Source organism: Lepus europaeus, chromosome 5 (assembly GCF_033115175.1).
Source record: "Lepus europaeus isolate LE1 chromosome 5, mLepTim1.pri, whole genome shotgun sequence".
In the NCBI taxonomy this organism is placed as follows: domain Eukaryota; kingdom Metazoa; phylum Chordata; class Mammalia; order Lagomorpha; family Leporidae; genus Lepus; species Lepus europaeus.
In genome coordinates, this window is record NC_084831.1 from 115,757,705 (window position 1) to 115,766,316 (window position 8,612).

Sequence of the window (8,612 nt, forward strand, 5' to 3'; positions counted from 1 at the left end):
CCAGAGGGGAGCTGAGGAGGGGCCTGCTTGGCTTCCCATCCTATAGGAACACAGCAGCAGAACCCACTGATTGGTGGAGAGAAACTGAATTAAAATCCGCATCTGGATCTCAAACCAAGCTGACACTGTCAATATTCCTCAGGCACCCCGGTTGAAAGTATCTATTTACATTATCCCACCCCTACCCCAAAGGATCCTCAGGACACTGTGAGGGTTGCACGCCCCCTCTGAAGGTTCAGGCAGCCGACAGTTTTAATGGCTGGAGCTCCAGCATGTGCTGAGTATGTCCTGATGGCTCCCAATCCCTTGCCCACCCTCTCTTCTGCTTTGTCCCTGGAGTTTTCGGTGCTGTCTTCACTGATGTGGAGCCACCAGAGCCAGTGCTTTGCCTTCTCTCCCAGGAGAGTTTTAGTGCCCTGGTCTTAGATGGTGCTGCTTGGAAGGGCTTGGGTGGCCAGTGGAGGGTGGCCCATGATTGGGCCCCTGCACCCACATGGGAGACCCAGAAGAAGCTCCTGGCTTCAGCCTGGCGCAGCCCCAGCTCTTGAGGTCATTTAGGGGATAAATTAGCAGATGGGAGATTTTTCTCTCTCCCTCTCTCAGTCTCTGTAACTCTGCCTTTCAAATAAATAAATAAATCTTTAAAAAAAATCTGTTACTTGACAGCTATAGGCCCATAATAATTTCACCACACACTGGAAAGAAGAGACGCGAACATCTTCTCACTCTGCAGGCTCAAATGCCAGGAAATACCAGCCTCTCCAGGATAATGGACAATCAATACAGACTCGCAGACTAGTCTTCGTGTCACGCGCCATCAAACAGAGAATGCATCTCTGTCAATCACCACCTAACAGAGATCACCCCAGAAGTTTACTTGAAACATCACACTCAGGCCGGCACCGTGGCTCACTAGGCTAATCCTCCACCTTGCGGCGCCGGTACACCAGGTTCTAGTCCTGGTCGGGGCACCGGATTCTGTCCCGGTTGCCCCTCTTCCAGGCCAGCTCTCTGCTGTGGCCAGGGAGTGCAGTGGAAGATGGCCCAAGTGCTTGAGCCCTGCACCCCATGGGAGACCAGGAGAAGCACCTGGCTCCTGCCATCGGATCAGCGCGATGTGCCGGCCACAGCGCGCCAGCTGCGGTGGCCATTGGAGGGTGAACCAACGGCAAAAAGGAAGACCTTTCTCTCTGTCTCTCTCTCTCACTGTCCACTCTGCCTGTCAAAAAACAAAACAAAACATCACACTCAGAAACCCCCAGTGATGCCCCTGGTGGGAGAAATCACAATGCAAAAGTTAAAGAAAGAACAAAAGCCTTGGTCCAGGAACCATGTTCAGCATGCAGGAGTAAAGAGCTCTGTTTCTGCTCATGGGAGAAACCGAGGAATTATGAGCCTATAGCACTAGGGCCCAGGTCTGCCTGTCGGGTGCAGGTTCCTTTGGCTCCAGTGATGCATCTCACATGGACAGATGGTCTGGGCAGAGCCCCAGCAGACATCTGGCAAGGAATACTATGGAGAGAGTTATCTGCATGCTCACTGAACAGTAAGCTTGTGCTGACAAGTAAATGAAGAGAGGGGACACGAATGGAGTTCATAAACCACCTGGAATATGAATTAGTGCCATTCCAGAAAAAGAGTGGTTTCCAAGTTGGCTGATACTCGAAGACCTGTATACCAGCCATAAGGAAGCAGTAGTACAGGCAATGCTACACTGTGGACACAGCTGCACAGGATCGAAAGACATGCATGATACATCTTCCTAGTGCACAATACAATGACCTCTGTGCTTTTCTCATGAAGCCAACCAGACGTCAGAAGAGTTTGAAAGTACTTGCACAGAGTACAGAAACTTATTTTTACAAATTATTTATAATGATAAAATGCTGTTGATAAAGCAAGCACAACTGAGGCACACACTTGGGGACCGAACACTGCTGTCAGCCTTGTATCACAGATGTCAAATGCAAGTCCCCCAAATGCACCTTACTGGCGCCAGCCCATTGGGCCCCAGGACTGGGTTCCTCCTTGGTGTGTGTTTCAGGCCTCCAGAGCTCCCAGCAGGTGGTCTAGGAGACTGGCATGACGTGGGGAGGTGGCCTTTGTGGGGACAGCAGAGAATAGAGACAAGAATGTGCTCATCTGCGTGCAGAGCCGAGTAAAATACAAGAGCTGCCATCCCTGGGTGGGCTTGAACCCCCAACCTTTCGGCTAACAGCCAAACACACTAACCGATTGCGCCACAGAGACTCGGCTCTGAGAGCAGATAGACCGCGCACCCCCCCCCCCCCCCCCCCCCCGCAAAAGCCGGCTTTGTAGGGAGACATGTCAAGCTCCAGAGCCCGGGATACTGCAGAGAGACGAGCGGGAGCCGGACTGTGCGCCACGCAGGCAACCGATATATAGGGAGGCTGGCCGGCCGTGGGGCAGCCGCGGGGCTTTTGCCTGCCCTCCGCAAGGGCCCGCGGCTGGCCCTCACCACGGTCCCCATGCTGCCGGAACAACTAAGTATGAAGTGGTGTTCCATGGTGTAATGGCAAGCACTCTGGACTCTAAATTCAGCTATCCGATCATCCTGTCCACGGCCACACCTGGATTCTTGTAGATTCGTCCTGCTCTCCAGGTTCCAGAAAGGGATTTTTACACCGGCCCGGTCCCCAGGGAAATGAACTAGCCTGGGGGATCCCCATCCTGGGTGAGACTGGGGCTTCTGCCCTCGCCATGAACGAAGGGGTGGAGGTACACACGGTGCCCTTGGCCCTGCCGAGGCTGAAACCTGAGCCCGTAGGGAAATCACCCACACCTATCGGGACAGTTGGGGAACCACGGGAGGAGCAGGGGAGAAGCGGTCCTACAGAGCCCAGGAGAGGGGCCGGGCCAGCCCTGCCTCCGCCAGGCAGGTTCTGAAATAAACAGCATTCAACAGTCAATGAAGGAATTTACTTTCTTTGCAAGAAAAGGCATATTTCATTAAAAGAAGAAACGCATGTTTGTGCATAATGTTTGTTAAAATTACTTTGAGAGAACGGGGCAAGTGAGTTGCGGGACAGGGGCATGGTTTGATTGTATAAAGTAGGCTAGTCCACAAGATTGACCCTGCGGTTTGTTTCAAAGGTCCCTATCAGATTTGTACTGAGGCTAATATTTCTAGTAATCTTTTGTGCCCTAGGAAATGCCAAGGCTGGAGAGTGTGCTAACAACCCTCATATCATTTCCTGAGACTAAGCAACTGAGCTGCAACAACTTGTGGCAAGTACACTGCTCAAGGACAGGACATGTAGCACGCTACAAGCTAGTAGTCACCTGCTCTTCAACTGCCTGAAGCCAGGGGAGAGGGCGCAGGCAGTCCCCCACTACCACAAATTCTGCAGTCGAGTTTCCCACATGTGGGGAAATCGTAGGGGTCAGCACTCCCGCAGCGCAATAGAGGAGCCTCACGCAGGAGAATCCCCTGCCAGGTCAGGTTATCTCCCCTTCCAGGTATGTAAAACTCCCCCACTACTGCCCCAGCACAGCCTCACACGCCCCACAATCTTCACACGCGCACACTTTGCGTCCCGCACGCCCGGTCGCTCTTCTCCCTCACACACGCACAGCGCACTTAGGTGCCAACAGCGGTCCCACGCTTTCTCCCACAGCACGGGAAAGCGGTCGCGAATCTGCAGCAGGTCCCAGCCCAGCAGTCCCTGCGTTACTCTCTCTGCATAGCCCCGCCCCGTCCGTGACGCCACCGGAGGCGCCCCGCCCACACCCGCGCCCAGCCACTGCACCACCAGCGCGCCCTCGGCGAGCTCTGAGTGACAGCTGTGCCCGCCCATCCCTCCCACCCCCATCCATGGAGGCGCCGCGCAGAGCCCCGACCCTTCTGGAAATCATCGTTCTCGATGCGCGGAACATTTAGGGTCATCCAGGAGCCCGGGTCATTCCAAACCCGCGTATCTTCATGCGGGAACTCGAAATGAAAAGTGGACTTAGTGGATGCCGATCGGACGTTGAAGCCAGCAGCTGACAGATCCCGTCTTTATGAAGCAGGAGAAGGCGTCCGGCGGCCGCAGACCGTCATCCTGACGGAGCACCGCTGGTGTCACGAAAACGACGTCCACGCTGACGGCGCGGATCCTGCAGCCGATCCGGGACGCGAGGCGGTGCTGCTCCGCAGAGCGGATAACCACGCTCACGCCTGTGCCTGTGGGGCGCCCGCGTCTCTCAGGGCAAGCTCCGCGCCTGAGAGCTTACCGACGCCAACGCCTTAGATCCTCAAACAAGGAGCTCAATCGTCCCACGTTGAGGAAACGTTTGGGGGGCATTCCAGCCGAGGTGCTGAATCCGCCACTGGGCCGTCTGCCTTCGGTGATGAGGACGCGAGAACGCGGAGGGTGGAGCAAGGTCGGGCGCCCACGGAAAGACCGGCTCAGCGGGCACCAGCGCCCTCTGTTACGCTGTGCCACGCTCCCGGGGTGCTGACTGGGAGTCCCTGTTCAGGCAGCAGTGCAGAGAGATTTTTCTGGGAATCTGAGCAGTTCGAGTGGACACACTGGGCACCGTCCTGGCAGAGTTGGCACTGGACACCTGACAGAAACGGAAGCCGAGCTTTTTCTCTATATTGCACAGGAGAAACACACCTGGGGAGGGGTATAGACCCCCACATCCCAGATGGGAGTGAGCGCCTGAACTGTGCACCTGACGGCTTCTGCCTTTAATGCTTGCTGTGCCCATCCTGGGAAGCAGCAGGGGTGGCACAGGCAGCTGGGAGAGACAGCAGGCCAGAGGACTCCATGTAAGCCGTCTTCCTTTCTCAGCCTTGCTTGTGAGATGAGAAGAAATGCCATGGGATCAGTCAGTGGGGACCCTGACTGATGATTTTACACAGCTCCCTGGCGAGTGGGAACTTTGGGACAATCAGAGGCATCTGTGTGCCTGTGAGAACAATGAACACTGCTGAGCGATTATGAGAGGAAAATTCCTGCAGCCTGGCTGACAACAAGGACGCTCACCCAAGCTCTGCCAGAGCACAGCCCTGCTGAAAGGCCAGGGCAGCTGCAGCCAGAGCACACTTCTGGAGGACACCTGCCGGCAAGGGCCCGCCCAGCCCTGGCTGACCCCACTCTCCTTACTGGTCCACGTGGCCAAGGACAGTTGTTGGAAAGCAGTGGAAGCTGGGAGCCCTATTAGAAGTCTTGCTTGCCTATGGGGGCCTGGATATCTCACAGGTGTTCTGGCTGGGAGGTGGATTCCTGAGCCAGCCCCTTATCTTTGACACCTTCACTTATTATTTCAGGGAACAGAAGATTTAGGGGGTGGCTTTGCACAGTACTGCTGCAGAACACGATGCTAAGGCATAGTAGCTGAGTCGACCTCTGTTTACACACATAATAATATAGAATATAATCCTTAGAACAGTCTGTGACACCTCCCCATCCTCACACACATGAGCAAACTGAGACACCCAGGAGCAGGCCAGGGAGAGTACCTGGGAGAGTAGCCCGATGTCCTGGACATCTGAGGCCTTCTTCTAAACGTAGTCCAATCTTGAGGAAATCTCAGATAGGAAGAAAATGATTTCTGTCAACTTAAACAGGTATTTAGAGGTGGCTGTTGATCTGCCTTTCAAATACAATGGATCTTAAAAACCTAATAAGGAAGGATTTCCAATTCCTGCTGCCATCTCAGAAGGGGTATGAGAGAAACTTGGTGATTTGGTAGGCTGCAGGTGCACACGGGAGAGTGACAGCACTGATGTCTTCTGCATTGGATAGACAAGTGAGAGCCTGAAAAGAATGGTATGCTGCTCCGTGGTAGGGAGAAGCACTGGTGGTAGTCTCTACTGTAATGACTTGTTGTCTAATGCAAGAAATGGCTTGACGTAAGGTGCTGGTATAAATAATGACTAGGGGAGAGTGCCAGTGCAGACCCCATTACAGCAAATTGTGAAGTCGAGTTTCCCATGGAAATTGTAGGGGTCAGTACGTCCACAGTGCAACAGATGCCCACAGATGGGGCAAAATGTGGGGGCAGGAGGGTGGGGTATCAGGAGAAGCACTTGCTTGTTGACTGGTGGGGTTGTAGACACCAAGCAAGGGTGACTTGGAGGTTGTGTCAAAGTCTGAATGTACATTCAGGATACAGAGCAGTGTCTTTCTTTGTTGGTTTATCCATGACCTGTTAGCTGATTAACTTGTATCTCTCCTCCCCTCCATTCTCCAGCCTTGTAATTAAATGTAGGCTGTCACACAACTTTTCTTATGGGAATCTATCTCAACATAGTATTTATTCTACTGTTGTTGGATATTTGAATTGTTTCCAGTTTAAGGCCATTTTGAATAAATGTGGACAGCCTTTACCTATCTTTGGATGGAACCATAAGATTTTTACCAAATGTTAGAAAGACAGAATGGGAGCTTCTTCTCACTGCTGCAGGCTCAAATACCAAGAACTTCCAGAAGGCACAGGATGATAGGCAATGGAAGATACTCACCCACAAACAGGGAATGGATCCCTGCAGGTGCCAGAGAAGTGAAGTTCATAATATCAAAACTAGAAACCCATAGTGATGCTGCCTGTGGGAAAATACCATACAGGGGTTAAGAGAGAGATGGAGGTGTGGGAGGGGGAGAGTGGGAGGTAGGGAAGTGGAGGGGGAGAGAGAGAGAGAGAGAGCCTATAAAGTCAGACTCAACTTCTGCTCCTGAGATTCACAGGAACCTGAGCCCACGTGAGCCACCAGCTCAACAGGGGAAGATTCTCTCATCTCCGCAGACAGGTCCAGATGGCCTAACTGCTAGGGGCACCGCTCCTGCACTATCTGTCACAGAGTAATAGGGGCAGCCCTCAACTACAGGGTTTACTTCCCAGCAGCCATTCTCTGAGAACCCAGTTGGGGACGCTAGGGGCCCTTGAGGGTATCAGAGTGAGGGCATTTCACTGATTTATTATCAAACGGGGTAAAAACGGCGGTCCCTGGGTGGGCTCGAAACACCAAGCTTTCCGTTAACAGCCAAACGCGCTAACCCATTGCGCCACAGAGACACAGCTTCTGCCCGCACAGGGAACGCGCCCTCCCGGCCGCCTGCCGCAGGCTGCGGCTGGCCTTGCGGGCGACGCTGCGAGCTCCAGAGCCCCGGGCACCGCCAACCGGCGAGCAGGAGGCGCACTGTGCGCCGCGAGGGTTACCTGTTGGTTGGGAGGTCGGGCAGCAGTGGGGACCCGCGTGGCTTTCGCCTGCCCGCCGCAGGAGCCCGCGCCCCGCAGACGTCCGGGTCCGCGTCCGGCGGAGCGAGTGGGCTCGAGGCCGCGGAGCGGCCTCCACGCCGTTAAGACCCTGCCTACGCTTCCCCAGCGGCCCCGCGGGCGCTCGGAAGCTTCGCGTGTCCAGCACAAGGCTCTCCGGGGACAGGGTCGCGGTGACGGCCGCTCTCGGGTCCCTTCGCCGGGAACAGGGTTTGGCTGTCTCGGGCTCTCCGTGGGGACCTGAGGACTCCAGGCCGAGTTTGCCTGTCCCTCAACCCCTCAGCGGCTAGGCCACCAGACCCCACTGCACAGGCCTGTGTGCTGCGGAGGGGGTGGTGCCCATTGGGGATGAGCAGAAGAACGCAGGGGTTCATGAGAGTCCAGGACACCCCCACCTTCTAGTTCCGCTATTGTGACTTCAGACCGTTCCCTGGCAGGCTCGGCCCTCTGGCCTCGCTCCTGGGGCAGCGTCTGTGCATGGGCAGTGCCTTCGGCTCAGACCTCTGGCATCTTGGGCCTCACGTTTGTCTCTAAGGAGTCTGCGAGTTGTGGCTGCTGTCAAAGTTCCTCCCAAAAGTAAGTTAGTGTGAGATCTGCATTCTTGACTCTCTTTACACCCCTCACCCCCTTTGATGTGAAGAAGAGTTACAGAGATACTAATTGTATCTGGTATCACCCACATCTTAGAGCTGAGCAGCTTGGTGAGCTGTAGGAGCTTACCAGGCAAGACCACTGTCAGCAGAGTGCCCTCAAGTGTGTGTAACTAAGCAAGACCACCGACAGCACTGTGCCCTCACGTGTGTGTAACTAAGCAAGACCACTGACAGCATAGTGCCCTCACGTGTGTGTAACTAAGCAAGACCACCGACAGCACAGTGCCCTCACGTGTGTGTAGCTCATTATTTGTGTGGCTCCCCCCTGCCCAGGCTCTGGTTCTGCTCTGACACAGCTTCATCATGGCAGTACCTCCCAGCACTGTTCCAGGCACAACGGCTAACAGCAGTGCCCTGGACACCTACTACAACCTACGCGCCAAGCTGGAGAGGAGCGAGCAGAACGTCCAAGACATGAGAGAGAAATTCCTCACGGCCAGAGCTACTGTTTACTTCCTGGCCAACCGCCTGCAGAGACACGGTAGATCTTCATACTGTCCGCCGCCATGGTGGCACCAGTTTGCATTCTCAGCAACAGTGGATTAAGGGACCTTTTTTCTCACGTTCTTGTGGCATTTATTCTTTGTTGATTTCTGTATGAGAGCCATTCTAACTGATGTGAGGTGGAAACCTGTCGGGGCCAGTGGCCCTGGCCCGACATGAGATGCAGCAGGCTGAGGCTGTCCCTTATCTAATCCTGTTTCCAAGACTTTTCATCCCATATTCCTGCAG

The 8,612-nt window shown here is 54.5% G+C and overlaps 1 non-coding gene across 1 annotated transcript; it reads right to left on the bottom strand.

Annotated features, from left to right (window-relative positions):
• Window positions 1-3,325: 3,325 nt before the first annotated feature.
• Window positions 3,326-3,488, bottom strand: LOC133761378 (U1 spliceosomal RNA). The gene has a single exon (XR_009866175.1). It is a non-coding gene; the product is annotated as a U1 spliceosomal RNA (small nuclear RNA).
• Between the last annotated feature and the right edge of the window lie 5,124 nt (window positions 3,489-8,612).